The sequence below is a fragment of the Ruditapes philippinarum genome, unplaced genomic scaffold, assembly GCF_026571515.1.
Source record: "Ruditapes philippinarum isolate M1 unplaced genomic scaffold, ASM2657151v2 ctg13312_1_1_1_1, whole genome shotgun sequence".
Classification (NCBI taxonomy): domain Eukaryota; kingdom Metazoa; phylum Mollusca; class Bivalvia; order Venerida; family Veneridae; genus Ruditapes; species Ruditapes philippinarum.
Genome location: NW_026863543.1, coordinates 1 through 17,475, shown reverse-complemented (window position 1 = coordinate 17,475; position 17,475 = coordinate 1). Strand labels below are relative to the sequence as shown.

General features: G+C 33.5%; 2 long non-coding RNA genes across 2 annotated transcripts; both read right to left on the bottom strand.

Moving 5' to 3' along the window:
- On the bottom strand, positions 1–3,360 carry LOC132722434 (uncharacterized). The gene is made up of 5 exons (XR_009624607.1): positions 3,179–3,360; positions 1,702–1,784; positions 1,358–1,419; positions 859–948; positions 1–220 (listed from the first exon to the last, which is right to left on the bottom strand). It is a non-coding gene; the product is annotated as an uncharacterized LOC132722434 (long non-coding RNA).
- Positions 3,361–10,577: 7,217 nt separating this feature from the next.
- On the bottom strand, positions 10,578–17,432 carry LOC132722437 (uncharacterized). The gene is made up of 2 exons (XR_009624609.1): positions 13,243–17,432; positions 10,578–10,821 (listed from the first exon to the last, which is right to left on the bottom strand). It is a non-coding gene; the product is annotated as an uncharacterized LOC132722437 (long non-coding RNA).
- Between the last annotated feature and the right edge of the window lie 43 nt (positions 17,433–17,475).

The window sequence follows — 17,475 nt, the reverse complement described above, 5'->3', positions numbered from 1 at the left end:
TTGGAAGAAGTGTAGTTTTATAGTTAGTCCAATCACAAACACCATGTTTCACTTCAATATACTGGATAGTTTGAGTCCACACAAAATCGCTACACTTCTCCCCCACTCAGTGGCCAGACAGTTTCTATGGTAAATGTCACTTTAGTGTCCATACACATGTAATTCCGGAATTAAATGTTTAACATCGATCATATTTCTCGTTCGCCATGAAGAATCGGTCCTGTGAAAATAAAAACAGATTCATATCATTCATGTCAAAATACAAATATTTAGGAGAAAAAAAATTATTTCATGAATTTAAACAATTATTTTAGCTTGATTGCGAAACAAGTTCTTGCACCTTATATTAATCCCTTTCCTGGAACCCAGTACTGGTGTCATATGAGGAGTCATGATCGTGACCCGAGTCGGGCTCGAATCCATGATTCTTGGCTTGAGAGGCAGATACCTTAACCACTAGATCCCCACTCCCCTTAAATAGAAGTTTTGCAATAGATGTTTAATATATTTCTTCTACATTAATTTGTTTAAAAAGTAAACGGTTCATTATTAAAAAGAAAAAGAAAAATGTCTTTAAAAAGTATGGTCAACAAAATTATTCATCCTTTTATCCCGACAATGCACCCAATCATAGACATGGTGCAAACTTGCCGTTTTAAAATATTTTCAGGATAAACATTTGAACTAAATATGACACTGAAAAACATAAGTAATAACTTAAATCATGCCAACAACTTAGATATTAAAGTACATTTATGTAATGTAATCACATTTTGCAATCGGGATTAGAGAAATTATTAATCAACAATGAAAATGACCAACAGTTATCTGTATAATACATTGATCATATAAAATTACCTGCATAGTTTGATTCTTGGTGTCGTATGTGTGGATATTCTATAATGCTCAAATTAGCAAGGAGTATCTCCTGTGAATTCCTGTTGTGCTCTGTTGGGATAATAAAATTTCATAATTAGCTTTTAGATAATACCAATTGCATGTCTAATGACATGGATTTTCATCGATTTTTTGATTGCCAACTACAGTAAAGATATATATTAAATTTAGGTTAAAATCCAAGCACTTGTATGATATATCTGAACAATGTTCATGTGTATTAGAGAAACCTACAATCTTTTCAGCAATAAAATATAAATATTTTTATTAATTTTGCCCCTTTCAAATAATTCCGAGCTTTCTCATTGCATCTTAGCCCTTGAAATTAAACTTCTGCTTTTCTCATGTTTGTCTTACAAATATCCAACTTATAAATTCTTGCAGGATATTTCTGTGAAATATTTGAAGGGTGCATTACCCCTCAAATGAATGTAATGATTATAATATCATATAAACTTACCTCTTCAATCTCATGTAATCTTTACTGACTCATCATATCCAATTCCTTGACCATGCTCATGTCTACAAATAGTAACCTTTTTTTTAGCTCAGATGAAGTGTTAATAAAGCATCCCAGATTGTAAGTGCGCACAGCTTTTATAACCGCTTCTTAAAAGAACAAAAATGATTTAACCCTCAGCTTGATAATACCTTAAAAGAATTATAGTTTGATTTTTTCAATCCTCACTAAACCTAAATTGACCAATTACTTTTGTCGAAAAATCTTTTCAATCAAATTACAATTTGTTAGTGGTTTTATTTATTTATATTTAATCACAATTCAACACAAAAAATCATACATACCAGTATGCAGGCTGTCGATTTTTTTCCTGTCATCAACAAAAAATTACTAATTCGTTTCTGTCATCAAGTCACATCTCCAACTCCTTAAATGAACAAGAGGGCCATGATGGCCCTGAAGTTGCTCACCTGTATATAGGCCCCCGGAGCGGGGCCAGTTTAAACCTCAGGGCTTTTATTTGAACAAACTTAGTAGACACCCATTAGAAGATGTTTCATGCTAAACATCTAAGGTCTAGCTGGTCAAGTTTTTTCTTTACACATATAGTAAAAAACAATGACACACCTGGGGCAGGGCCAGTTTTGACCCCAGGGCTTTTATTTGAACAATCTTTGTAGACACTTACTAGAAAATGTTTCAGGCTTAATATCTAAACTCTAGCTATTCGGGTTTTTTCAAAGAAGATTTTTAAGTTTTTGCTATACACATATAAGGAAAATCAATGTCCCCCGGGGCGGGGCCAATTTTGACCCCAGGGCTTTTATTTGAACAAACTTTGTAGACACTCACTAGAAGATGCTTCGTGCTTAATATCTAAACTCTGGCTAGTTGAGTTTTTTCAAAAAAGATTTTTTTAAGTTTTTGTTATACACATATAAGGAAAATGAATAACCCCCGGGGCGGGGCCAATTTTGACCCCAGGGCTTTTATTTGAACAAACTTGGTAGACACTCACTAGAAAATGTTTCATGCTTAGTATCTAAACTTTAGCTATTTGGTTTTTTTCAAAGAAGATTTTTTAAGTTTTTGCTATACACATATAAGGAAAATCAATGACCCCAGGGCTCTTATTTGAACAAACTTGGTAGACATCCATTAGAATATGTTTCATGCTAAATATCTTAGCTCTAGCTCTTTGGGTTCATTAAAAGAAGATTTTTTAAGTTTTTACAATATGCATATAGGGAAAATCAATGACCCCCTGGGGTGGGGCCAATTTTGACCCCAGGGCTTTTATTTGAACAAACTTGGTAGACACTCACTAGAAGATGTTTCATGCCAAATATCTAAGCTCTAGCTCTTTGGGTTTTATAGAAGAAGATATTTAAAATTGTTTTTTTTGGTTGCCATTGCAACCAGAGTTCTGCATGGAATTAAATTCTTTGAACAATTTTCAAAGGTGACCACCAAAGAAACATTCCTGTGAAGTTTGGATGAAATTGGCTTAGTGGTTTATGAGGAGATGTCATTTAAAGTAAAAGTTTACGGACGTTCGACGGACGGACGCCGGACGAAAAGCGATCACAAAAGCTCACCCTGTCACTTTGTGACAGGTGAGCTAAAAAAGGTTTAATAAATATATAGGCAATGATCTTAAAAGAGAATAAATCTTTATTTCTTAAAAATATTCGATTCTACAAGTTTTGACATAGGTTAATAAAGGCAATCATGAAGTAATTAGAAATACTGTTTACCATAGACCAATTCATTTTAAATATTTTCATGAATCATTTTCTTGATTTGAACTACATGTAATACCTGGAAGATTAAAGTGGACATATTTTCTAACAAAACACCATATCCATCTCTCTCAACAATGAAACAACTTCCAGTCTTACAAATCTGCCAGTACAAAGGTGTAGAAAGCTGCCACAAACACGAAACCTTTTTGCGAGTGAATAAGTGCTGGTCCTCTCGAAAGGATCGTGACCAGTCTTGATCAACTTTGTGTCTGCCAATAAAAATGATAAATACAGAATCCCTAAAGAAAGCCCAGCACGACAAAATTGAAAATGTTGCAGGCTTGGTTTGATTGAGCCTGTTCATTGACGGTACTGGAAAGTGCAAGTTACCGTTCACGCCCTCTAGCACCGGCTTAAGCAGAATTCAACATTTAAACATGAAAAGGCCAGTGCATCGCGGCAGAATATATTATGACATAGGTTGGACAATTTGAAACCAGAATTGTAATAGAATTAAATGACACATACAGTAATTTATTGGATGGAAGTAGCCACTCGTGAGAATACTGTTTTTAAAGCCCACTCGATGAAATAAAATTTCATCTTACACACAAACAAACAAATATCAGGAGTCTTCTAACCAACTCGCTGAATGGAGATGGTCCGAATGGGGATATATTTGTATTTATAATATTGCACATTTGTAACGTCATTTTTCATTGGATAATCGTGACGTTTATATAGTTTTATATACACGGCTGCTGTCGATTCATGAAGAAATCTTAATTTTTTCTCTAAAAATGATGCTTGCTGTATTATAAATTCGTTATAAAGATTGTTGACAGGTTATATGGCCGTATATAAACGGCTGTTTGCAATATACATATTTACAAATAGCCCTTTATATAGGGTCATATAACCTGTCAACGATCTTTATAACTAATAATATACATGTATAACTAATCGACACATAAGACAGGCGGTCGAAAATTGATTAAAAGATTATGCAGGAGTGTCATTTTCTACAAAACGGCATTAGCACTGTCTTCTATATATAAAACAGTTTTAGTCGCCTTATATAAGCTATTAGTCGACTTAGAAGATACCAATAATAATATGCCGAATAGACTCTTTAAATGTTTCATATCTCTCTGCACACTCTATACATTGGTATTGCATTCATAAAATACAATCATTATCATCATCATCGTCATCATCATCATTGAAGAGTCATCATAATCATTTTCAGAAAAAGTAGCAGCATATAAGCGGAAGCATTGTATTCATTAAACAATATCGAAATCACAAGTGAGACTGCAAAAAAATATGAAGGACTTTATAGCCAGTAATATAGTATTTCCACAAAGATAAATCTAATGATTAACCTAACTAATCAAGGCGGATATTTTACCAAAGCTCATTAACATATGTTTGTTTTTCAATGAAGTCTTAAGACCGGTGACATAATAAACCAATATAACAAGTTTAGATCAAGTTAAGTTCACAATGCATAACTCGAACATGGTTTGAAATTGTTTAAGACAAATTATAGAATTTCCTGTACATAATGTTCTACCAATATGGAATGAAATTGTGGTCTTTTGAGTTTTACATTTTTCCTATTAACTTATAGTCACGCATAAAAAGTGGTATAGCAGGACGGAAACTGTTTACTGCAATTAATATACATGTTGCGTAACATGTTTACAATTTAATTAAACATTTTTATCCTTTATAAAATTAAAATCATTCACTTCACAATCCCTGATCCCGACATAAATCGTTTTCTTCATCAGCGCACGTGTATATGCTCTGGTACTGAATTCATTTTGTAGAAAATGACATTGGTTTACCTACTATACCCCGTACAATCGCTAACAGTTTTCCATCTACACCCCGTACACATCCGTGCTAGACTCTGTACACAAGGCAAGGCAGTTTTTCGCAAATTTTGTTCAAAGCAGCTCGAGTTGAAGGGTGAAAACTCAAATATAAGTAGAGGGATGATTATAGTTTGTATTAACGGCGGAATTTGATACAGCAAATGCGTTTTGTGCTTGATTTAGTGGTAAATATCAACATCGTTCGCAAATGTCAACAAATACGCTACATTTTATCACCAATTTAACAAAAAGTATTTAATTTGCAGACAAAAGCAAACACTGCTCTAAAACTAGACATATTTAGCTTCACAATATTGTTTAGTTTGGAAAAATCGATGAAGTTATGATGAAGAAATAAGTTAAAACATTACCTTGGTCGTACTCGGTGTGCAGCTTTCTACTTTCGTTTTCGGTGTTTTAGGGGCTATATCCGGTGGACGCTGTACAACAGTGAATATCCTCTATATATTTCACCTTGTGAACACCAAAAGTTCATATTTCACTCGTGGCTGCGCCACTCGTGAAATATACCTTTTTGGTGCTCACTCGGTGAAATATATTCCGATCTTACACTGAACTACACAAATATCCTCTATTTAATAAAAACGATATTACACTAGTGTAATAACACTTTGACGTGACGTCATTTGCGCTATATGGAAACATAGCGTTAAAGCGCGGTAATGTTAGCGTTACACTATGGGTGCGTCATTGAAATATTACTAATTTTAACAGTTTACTGTTCTTATTTTACATATGTGATAAATAGAATATAATATTCAACGAGTTCAATACTAAATTAATTGAACTCGTTGAATATATAGAGGATATTTGTTTGTTTCAGTGTAAGATCGAAAAATATTTCACCGAGTGAACACCAGATGCAATATTTTCCACGAGTGGCGTAGCCACGAGTGAAAATATAATAGCTGGGGTTCACGAGTGAAATATTATTTGATCTCACATGTAAAACAAACAAATTTTCTGTTTATTTCATGATTTTTTAACGATTTTTACACCATTTTACTAATTTTTGCCGCGTAACGTCATGCTTTTATCTTCATGACGTCATCAAATAATGACGTCACAATGTTGAAGCAAAATATAATTCCATGATTATTTTTAGATTTTAGATGTTTTCAGCACAACGTTCGTAAATATTTACGAACTACAGTTATCACGTACATTTTTTATTATGATTGACTACATTTCCGCTGAAAAAACATTCATTAATGATAAATATTTTATTTTTACGCCAAATATAGTTCGGCTACTGTGAAATTATATTTGGTAATCATTACTGTGAAATTATCAGAATATAATTAACCGTTATAATTCAGTAATCTACTGCAAAACATGTAATAAAACAATATTATGCTCGCCAGAGGCTCGCATAATATGATTTTATCCAACTTGTTCAATAAATTTAGTATTAAACTACACTCATTCAATATCCTCTATATAAACTATTTTCACTATTCAACATATTACTAAAAAATTGTGTTTAAAGCCGAGCATTTGTTACAGGCAAGGGCCGGTATCCGAGTACAACCACAAGCTTTCCATGTGATAGATTTCTTGCCAACTCTAATCAACTATGTCTTACTAAAATTATTTCTTATCTATTAAAAACCTTTAAAATAATATTTACTTATTGAAATACTAGTATTCAATGAAAGAAAGTACCTGCATGCTGAAGTCTGCCCTCAGACTGACGATGTCATATACAAAATATGCATTTCATCTCCCACATATTCCCCCAAGGAGCCCCACATAGAGAGATGACGCAGCTATCTGCTGGAACTTATCAGAACGAGGCTAAACGGCTGGGCTATCAGCACTAGAGAAAAATTCACAATTTATATCTTTCAAAAATCACAGTACTTAACGTAAAATCAATACTAATTCTTCACTTTTTTAAAGAAAAGAAATATTTAGGATAACATTTCGGAGAATTTCAAACGGTAAGTGCCTAAATTTATCTTAGAATTTCCGATACTTATATTGTGTGGTTTCTATCAGAAACCCCTCTAAAGTCTGATAAGTTCCAGCAGATAGCTGCGTCATCTCTCTATGTGAAGCTCCATGGGGGAATTGTGGTCGATGAAATTTCAACTAAACTTCACCTTACTAAGGTAAGTCTCGTTTAATTTTCCAATTGTACTCGATCAATGCTCGGTTGATCGTGCCACTCCAAAACAAACACTCTATCAATGTAACACTGCCATCCATATCCTCATCACAAATTTGCAGGGGCATCTGTTTAGACCATTCGCAGAGTAACCTGACACATAGCTGGATGAATTCAGTGAATTTGACAACTTCCAAATACCATAGTATCAAAATATTTTGCAAAATTTATATAACATAATACAGTAAAATACATTACTTCAAAAATACATCGATATATTAACATTTTAACAGAAGTCACACAAAAGAACAAGAAACGCAAAATTAAGATGTGAAATATCAACCATTAAACAACAGATGTCAAATATTATAGGACACTATGGCCGAGATAATTTAAAGTATGTTTGTATAAGCAAAACACCGCATTCGGTAAAAATCGCGCGTGTATAGTTAGACCTTCAAATCTATAATTACATAAAATAATGCGTAACATAACTCATTTTTTAACATTTTAAAATTCACGCAAAAAACAACAAAAAGAAACACAGTGTTGCTAGTTTACATAGGTGGAAGATATCAACAGTTGACATCAACAGTTAAACAATACATATTAAATATTATAGGGCAGTATGGGTGATGCTATTTTATATAAAACAAGTCATGTAGTTAAAGTTAAGCAAAAAAAAACGTGTTAGGTAAAAATCGCGCGTAAAACCATAATTGTAAAGACCTGACCTGACCAAAATCGCAAATAGAAGAATCACACAAAATAAACAAGAAATACATTTTTTAGTTTACATAAAAGAACTAATATTAGAAAAACGGCGCGTTGACCTGACCAAAATCGCATTTTACATTTAAACCATAAATTATCAAACCCTCCCACCCTTTTCAATAATATCAACTAAAATACCTAATCACATAATTATTTACATTTTAGCAGAATACACAAAATAAACAAGAAACACATTTTTCAGTTTACATAGGTGGGAGACAATTCGAAAAAACGACGCGCTGACCTGATCGCATTTTACATTTCAGCAGAATACACAAAGACACAAAAAGAAACACATTTTTAGTTTATATATAGGTGGGAAACTATTCATAATCAACAATGAAAATATTAGCAAACATCCACGTAAGGTAAAAATCGCGCGTAAGCCTGACCAAAATCGCAGTTGACATTTAGAAAATAATTGATCAAACCATCCCACCCCTTCGAATAATATCAAGTAAAATACCTAATTGCATGTTAACATGTAAGCAAAATACACAAAAACAATAAACACATTTTTAGTTAACATAGGTGGGAGACAATTCGAAAAACGACGCGTTGACCTGACCAAAATCGCATTTTACATTTAAATCATAGTTAACCAATTTAACCCACCCCTTCTAATAACAAGAACTAAAATACCTCATCACATGTTTACATTTTAGCGGAATTCACACAAAAAATATAACACAAACATCAAATACAACTATTTTAGCAGAAATCACACAAGAGAAACCGGAAACACAAATTCCAAGTATGCATATTGGCAAAATCAACAAATTGAGTTAGTTGGTTGGTAACGTTATGGGACTTTAATATGCATGTACAAGTGCAGTGTGTTGCACAAAATCCTCAGGACCGTCGTGCAGCGAGATAAAATAACAAGAACTGTCGGAGGACAGTAACGCTCGACTATTCGAAAAGTTGTCACAAGGGTGTTTCATTGAGTATAATAATGCTTACCTATGCTTAAAATGCTTAAAAATAAATAAATAAAATTAATCAATAAATAAGAGAAATGAAAAAAAGGGGGGAAAAACCTTTATTGGCATGAAATATTACCACAATGCACAAATATTTTTGTTTGATACTGCTTGAGAATTATTACATTTAATAAGGGGTCAAATGGGGTTCATAAAATCAGCTATTATTGGTAATTACACTAGAGACAGCCTCTGACAGAGGTGTCAAATTAACTCACTAATTTTCAGTAAGTCAAATGTTAAATTTGCTCATCTAATGCTATCCAATGAGTGCGTTTCACTGGCCATGTAGCTTTCGCAGAAGCGTCAGGTCAATGCTGAAATAAATATGTATCTGTCAGTTTTGATAAAAAGACAGAGACTCAGAAAACCCGTCAAATTTAGTTTTTAATCATTTTGACAGCGTAATATATCTTCAATAATTAATTACATGTATCTAGATACAAGTCACTAGCGGGGATTCAAATCAAAGGGATTCAAAGGGAAAAGTGGCATTTGATTTGAATAAGAGATCTTCAAAGTATACATAAACTGCCTATATGTCTTAATTAAATACTTTATAGAAGAATGAACGAAAAATCTGACCATACAAAAAAGGAGAAAAGGGTACAATAATAATTATAAAATGTTCCCCTTGTTCACTGCCGCAGCGTTTTGACCCCCCATCACATCTGCGAAAGCAATGGCCAGTGTGATATTAACATTTTTTTCAAGATGAAACAACCATTTTCATTGGATAAAATAAGTTGTGGCCTCAATATAATAACTGGTGGCCATGAGATAATAACTCTTGGCCACAAGATAGTAAGTCTTGGCCACGAGATAATAAGTCGTGGCCACAAGGTAATATAATATCTTGAGGCCGCAAGGTAATAAAACTTGGCCACAACTGCAGATGTCACCTCTATGCCACTGTACAATCCATTAAAAAAACAAAGTAATTAGCCACTAATAGCAAAATTCAAGCAAAATTTTGACATTCAACCTTGAAGGTCAATGTCATTAATGAATGAAGGTCAAGTTTAGTCTAGTCTTCTTAAAGGTCTTGTCCCAAGGGTTGTTTTGGCCAAGTATGAAGACAATACACTAAGAACTTAAAAAGTTTGCGGAGGGAAACAGCAATGGAAACGGTTCCATGACTGTAACAATACCTCTTTTTTCAAAAAGAAAGTTGAGTTAAACAATGTTATCCATACTGACCTCATCCTTTTAGGGGATAGGGCATCACTTTGCAATGTGTCATAATAGTGATCATATAGACATGTACGGCAGTATAGGGAGTGCCTATCAGTATTTTACAATGGTTCTGAAAATAACCCCTATTGATGACCTGTTAACGTAAGAGTCATGTGGTTAGCAGCAGGGGCAGCAGACAGGCTGTAAAACTCATTTTTATATACTACTGAAATTTGAAGTTGATACCCTAAGAAATGAAAAGGTTATAGAAAAAAATATTTTACTACACCAAAATTCTAATCTGAAATCTGAACGCGGACGTTGTGATTGAATCCAACAGATCTCCATATACATCGTATAGTCGAACTAAAAATTAAATAGCATTGAGAATTGTGATTAGTCATTCAATTTTTCAGGCTTTTAAATTTATAATTATGTGAATGCTAAATTGTTGTGATTTTCTGGCACTAAGATAGAATTTCAATCTATATTTTTGTCACTTGCTTAAATATAGGGCACACAACTGTATTTTGAGGTTGTAAACATTTATTAATGCATCTGAAGAACAAATTATAGAAGAAGCAAATAATGTAAAAGTAAAAAGATACAATAAATCACATTCGTTATGATATCACAGTCTTAGATGAACATTGTCATTATTTTGATCACATTGTTCTAGCTTGACTACATCTCAATGATTCATCATTGTAAAAGCGGCTTCCTTACTTTCATTTTTGTTGGCGTTGAAATCGGTGTCGATGAAGGAGAGTTTCTGAAAAAAATATGATATTTTGATTAGGACAATAAGCCAATTTTGTTGCAGACAGAAATGATTTAACTTTTAAGTGACAATATGCTCATCTTCCTCTGTCATATAACAATATGCTCATCTTCCTCTGTCATATAAAATGTCCTAAAAAACTTCAACTAATTGTCTTTCGATATGAACAGTGGCAAGAACAAACAAGAGTATTTGTGACCCTAGTGAATGCTCTCACACATTCACATTGCTAAACTATTTGCAAAAGTAGAAATACAACTTTTGATACAGTATTGTGGCCCCTACAATTTCAAACACTGCAAACGTAGATTTCATTCCATGCAACGTAACTTGAAGAAGCACGTTGGCAAATAATACTATTTATTTCATACTTTCCAGTGTTTTATTGTAATATATCAGATAATTATATTCTGATAAACCACTAGTGAAATTTATAAAATATAATTTTCACTGTAGCCGAACTATATCTGAATGCGGATGAAAAGAAAATCATAACTAAATTGAATAACAGGCAGAAATAAATGCCGTCATACGTAAATTTTGCTTCTTTAGGAAAAGAAAGTCGATGTCACCTTACATCATGTTAAAAATGTAACAAAATTAGAGTAATTTAACAGAACTAAATTTCAAAACTGATGATGTGACGTCATGATGTGATGACGTCACAAAGGAGAATGCGCGACATTACGCGGCAAAATCAGTAAAAAGTACTTAAAATCACTTAAAAAGCATGAAATAAAAAGAAAATTTATTTGCTTTACATATAAGATTGAAATATATTTCATTCGTGAACACCAGCTATTATATTTTCACTCGTGGCTACGCCACTCGTGAAAATATTGCATCTGGTGTTCACTCAGTGAAATTATATTTCAATCTTACATGCAAAACAAACAAATATCCTCTATATATATTGGCAAAGAACGAAATATTTATTTAGAGTAATAGAAACTTCATTCAAGTGTAACCTTTAACATTTTATGGTTTATAAATGTCAAATATTCAATTTTCCAGAAAATGAGGATGTACTCTAACACGACCTGCAGTTAGCCATATTGAATATAGAAGAACCGAAAGTGTGTGTTATTATGCTATAAATTACTGTTGATGTTCTATATTTCTATATTTAGACATGTGACGTAATCATTATACATGTGACATAACCACAAATAAATGTGATGCGCTTAAAATAAGTACGGAAACAAATCAGGCACAAATGCACTATTCCATCAAAAGCATTCATAATTTTTAGGGAAAATTTCAAATGATGTCAATAGAATCAAAATAATATATTGGTGATTTAATCGCTTGGTAAATCACTGTTTGCGGTTCAGATGCGCATCACTATATCACTTGGGCTATGCCCTTGTGATATAATTCCTCGCATCCAAACTCCAAACAGTGATTTTACTGAGCAATAAAGTCACTTTGTGGGATGTATTATTTCTTAAATAAAAACAGTAAGCAATGAAAGTGTGTAAAAGGACGAACTTAAAGACCACTGTATATATGGCCTCCATCTACATGTATAGTTATTTCTTATTTTAATATGAGGGACAATCCCATATAACGTAGACTTTTGCTGTTAATATCATCTAATTCAAGTGTTAATATCATCTAATACAAGTGAACGTAAAACAAGATATGTTTGTAAAACATGTATGCCCCCTATGGGAAGCCAATTAGTCATGTGATCAGGTTGCATGACTTCTGACCCAGTGAACAAAAAATTAATAAATTCAAATTCGGTCATGCACATCGTCTCAGTATACAGACCTGACACGAAAGCTCCTATATAAGTCTATATAAGTCTATATAAAACAATAAATCCCCGGGGCGGAGCCAATTTTGATCTTAGCTAGGAAGTCCGAACTTGTGTTCTGGACACCGTGTCAATATGAGTTATATTTCTGCTAAAAGTTTTAATTTCTTTCTATCAGTTCAAAAGATACAGTGCGGAAACAAAATTTTGATATTGATACAAAATGGCTAAGGGTGACCTTGGCCTGATAAAGGTCAAAACTGCACATGATGGTTTACATTTCTGCCAAGTAGTTTTAATTTCTTTCCACCGTTCAAAAAGTACAGACTTGACACGAAAACCTGTTTACAGACAGACGGACAGACAACCAGGTGCATAATAATATATGCCGAAATTCTTTCGGGCGTATTCAAAAGGATCCTTTGGATGTAGTGAAAACAGCAAGATATATAAAAGTTGCAGACTTAGTTTGTTTGAGGGCAAGATCTGAAGCTTCCTAGCACTGTCATTCAATCATTGAAATGATCATTTTCTATATTTACTATTACAGAAAAAGAATTGCATTGTATAAAGAATATACACTATGTAAATCTAACCAAACAGAAATCTATTGGAATATGTATCAGATTATGAAAGCTCATCATGCTTACCCATAACTGTTATTGTTATTGTCAATGATAGATCTGTTGAAGACCTCTTCCTCTTCTGAACTTGAGTCTAGTTCAATGTCCTTCTTACCAAGTCTTGGAAACTTCTTACCAAATCTTTGAAATAGAAAAAAAATAAAGGAAATTTTTTTACAGTACGATGAACTTTATCCCATATAGTATGGTCACAATTGGTGCTGAATCTATGTGAAATTTTCATTACAGTAGAACAAATTGTGTTTTATACCAAAATGATCGCATAATTATTATGTCTTTTATATCACAAAATTGTGGCATAATTTTTTTGTGTGTGGTGCTGGCTTAGAAATCCAAGATGGCGCCCAAAATGGCTGCCACAATTTGTTTATTGAAGAAATTTTATAAGTCACATGTAATTTTCTTATTATAATAGCAACATAATAAATGTCATCCCATAGCAAGGTAAGAGTTCTTATGCATGTGCATTTTGTGTAGGAAATGCAAGATTGATGTGCAAGTGGTAGAGGAGTTAGAGAAAAAGGAATACCATTCTTATCAAATTTATAGGATCATATATTAAAAGTTTAGGAACTATATTTTAAACTAGAAATGTAGCGTCACGCCACAGATGCCCCCGCATGCAGCCAAAATTTCATATGTTCTAATATTTAGTTCCAAATTTGTTTGCACAAATTATTTTTTTTATTTCAAGTTAAAGCCCTTAAAACTATTCTATATTAACACAAACCAACTATTCAGTGTTAACCTTTTGTAAATTGCATATTGCATATTTGTAGCGAAAATAATGGCTACATACATTTCCACAAAAGTATGAGTGCTGAAACTGAAAATTCAAAATTTTTCCAACATTCAAGAGAGATAACTTTCAAATTTGAGTTGAATGTGTACAACCATTGGGGAGATAATGAATAGAAACTTAACATTTCTGATATTTTTTCCAAAGTTCAAGAGGGATAACTCTGTCAGCTATCATCAAACCATGACCAAATTCGAAAATGACCAATGCATGCTTATGACATATCTATATCTTTAATTTGAGTTGAATATGTACAACTGTTGGGGAGATAATGAATGGGAACTGACAATTTCCTTTTTTCAAAGTTAAAGGGGCATAACTCTGCCAAAAATCATCGAACCATGACAAAATGCAAACTTGACCTGCCCATTTCTTTGACGTATCCATATGTCAAATTTGAGTTGAATTTGTAATAACCTAGAGGAGATAATGAACGGAAACTGAAAATTTCATATTATTTTCAAAGTGAAAGGGACATAACTCTGCCAAAAATCATCGAACCATGACCAAATTCGAACTTGACCTGTATTTTCTCATGATATATCCATATATGAAATTTGAGTTGAATGTGTGCAACTGTTACTAAGATAGTGAACGGAAACTGATGATGACGGAATGACAGATTGACGGAACAGGGTAACACTATATGCTCCAGCCATTATATGGCGGGGGCATAAAAATAAGCCATGCACAGGTGAGAAGTAAAATTTCTTAAAAGCTTCGTCTATGTATTTCATTCTGACATCCTGACATAGGAACTTTCATCTAAAATGATAAGCGTGTTTCTCATAAAATACACGGTGAAGTTGCTGGCATATAAAGAACCGAATTCTTAATTAAGAGGTCGTGAATATGAGCGATATAGGTAAATCCTTTCTCTGACATTTTATTTGAATAACAATAGAATTGTGCCGGAAATGTACCTTATACTTCACTTGATTACCATTTTATAAATTCGCCATTTGCATTAAAAATATATAGCAATTCATGTATAAATTTATCATGATATAAAGAGTAGGTATTTTAATCATTCTTACTTTCAAATCTGTATAACTTTAGAATATCCTTCAAAGTGTTTATATTTGAAATTTGTTAATCTATTCACAGTAGTTCATAAGAGAAATAACTTTAAGTAACAGACGCTTATAACATTTTGTTAGAATCAGTATCAAGAAAGGTTTTATTTTTATTAGCCAATCAAAATCATTGTTTTTATTCACTGCCGAGATGGTGCAATCACTAGTATAAGGGGGCAGGGGACCTAAAAATGAACAATTTTGTATTTCAGTGTGACCAGAAACACAATTCCAAATATTTCAAAATCTGTTTCACAGGCAGATAACCAGTTGCACAGCATTATTCAATGATATATGACATACATTGAAGAAAATGATAGTTTGCATGCATTGCTCCTTGAAAAAATGACTGACAGCAATTTATATTTACCCCCCAACCAGCCAAAATCACACCTAAAATATACCAATATGGGCAATCTTCATGAAGGTACAGCATATTCCAGAAACCGTCTGATTCCTTTAAAAATATCACTAACACGCAGTGCAACCTATGGCATTTTCAAAAATGACCAATAAAGTGTCTCTCATATGTTTAGATTTTTCATAAAATTTATCCGAAATTTCTTACTTGTTTGGCGCCAACTGTCAAGGCTTGATTTTTAACTTTTTCACCTCCATAATCGGAGAGTCACAAACACATACAAAGCTACCAAAATGCTTAGTTTCGGGCAAAACCCCAAAAATACTTCTCATTTCCTACACACAAACAAGAAAGAATTACAATGCCAGAGAAATATCAGAAGTTTCCAGTACCTTCAAAACACCATGTCTGAGTTATTAAACAAGAGGGCCATGATGGCCCTAGATCGCTCACCTGAATTATCAAACTCATCCAAACAATTACCTAGACAAGCATTCTGACCAAGTCTCATGACAGGTGAGTCAAAAATGTGACCACTACAGTGTTAACAAGGATTTTCCATATTTGAGCAGTGCGACCTAGTTTTTTACCCAGGTGACACATATTCAAACTTGACCTAGAAATCATCAAAACAAACTTTCAGACCAATTTCCAGGATACTTGGATCAAAACAGTAGCAACTAGAGTGTTAACAAGATTTTTCTATTTTTAGCTCCGGTGACCTAGTTTCACATGCGATTTCGAACTCATCCAAGCAATTACCTAGACAAACATCCTGACCAAGTTTGATGATAATTGAGTCGAAAATGTGACCACTAGAATGTTAACAAGGTTTTTCCATATTTGGGCGGTGTGACCTAGTTTTTCATCCAAGATGACCCATGTTCGATCTTGACTTAGAAATCATCAAAACAAACTTTCAGACCAATTAACAGAATATTTGGATCACAACAGTAGCCACTAGAGTGTTAACAAGATTTTTTCTATTTTAGCTCCTGTGACCTAGTTTTTCATCCGAAATGTCCCATGTTCGATTTATTGCCAGCAATGACCTAGACAAGTTTCCTGACCAAGTTTGATGACAATTGAGTCAAAATTGTGACCACTAGAGTGTTAACAAGGTTTTTCTATTTTTAGCTCCTGTGACCTAGTTTTTCATCCGAGATGACCCATGTTCGAACTCATCCGAGCTATCACCTAGACAAGCATCTTGATCAAGTTTGATGATGATTGATGCAAAAATGTGACCGCTAAAGTGTTAACAAGGTTTTCTCATTTTTAGCTCTGGTGACCTACTTTTTCATCCGAGATGACCCATGTTCGAACTCATCCAAGCTATCAACTAGATAAGCATCCTGACCAAGTTTGATGATGATTGATGCAAAAATGTGACCACTAGAGTGTTCACAAGGTTTTTCTATTTATAGCTCCGGTGACCTAGTTTTTCATCCGAGATGACCCATATTCGAACTCATCCGAGCTAATATCTAAACAAGCATCCTGACAAAGTTTGATGATGATTGGGTCAAAAATGTGACCACTAGAGTGTTCACAAGGTTTTTCTATTTTTAGCTCCTGTGACCTAGTTTTTCATCAGAGATGACCCATGTTCGAACTCATCCAAGCAATTGACTAGACAAGCATTCTGACCAAGTTTGATGATGATTGGTTCAAAATGTGACCACTAGAGTGTTCACAAGGTTTTTCTATTTATAGCTCCTGTGACCTACTTTTTCATCCGAGATGACCCATGTTCGAACTCATCCAAGCTATCACCTAGACAAACATCCTGACCAAGTTTGATGATGATTGGGTCAAAAATGTGACCTCTAGAGTGTTCACAAGGTTTTTCTATTTTTAGCTCTTGTGACCTAGTTTTTTTCATCCGAGATGACCCATGTTCGAACTCATCCGAGCTTTCAACTAGATAAGCATCCTGACCAAGTTTGATGATGATTGAGGCAAAAATGCGACCGCTAGAGTGTTCACAAGTAATTGTGGAC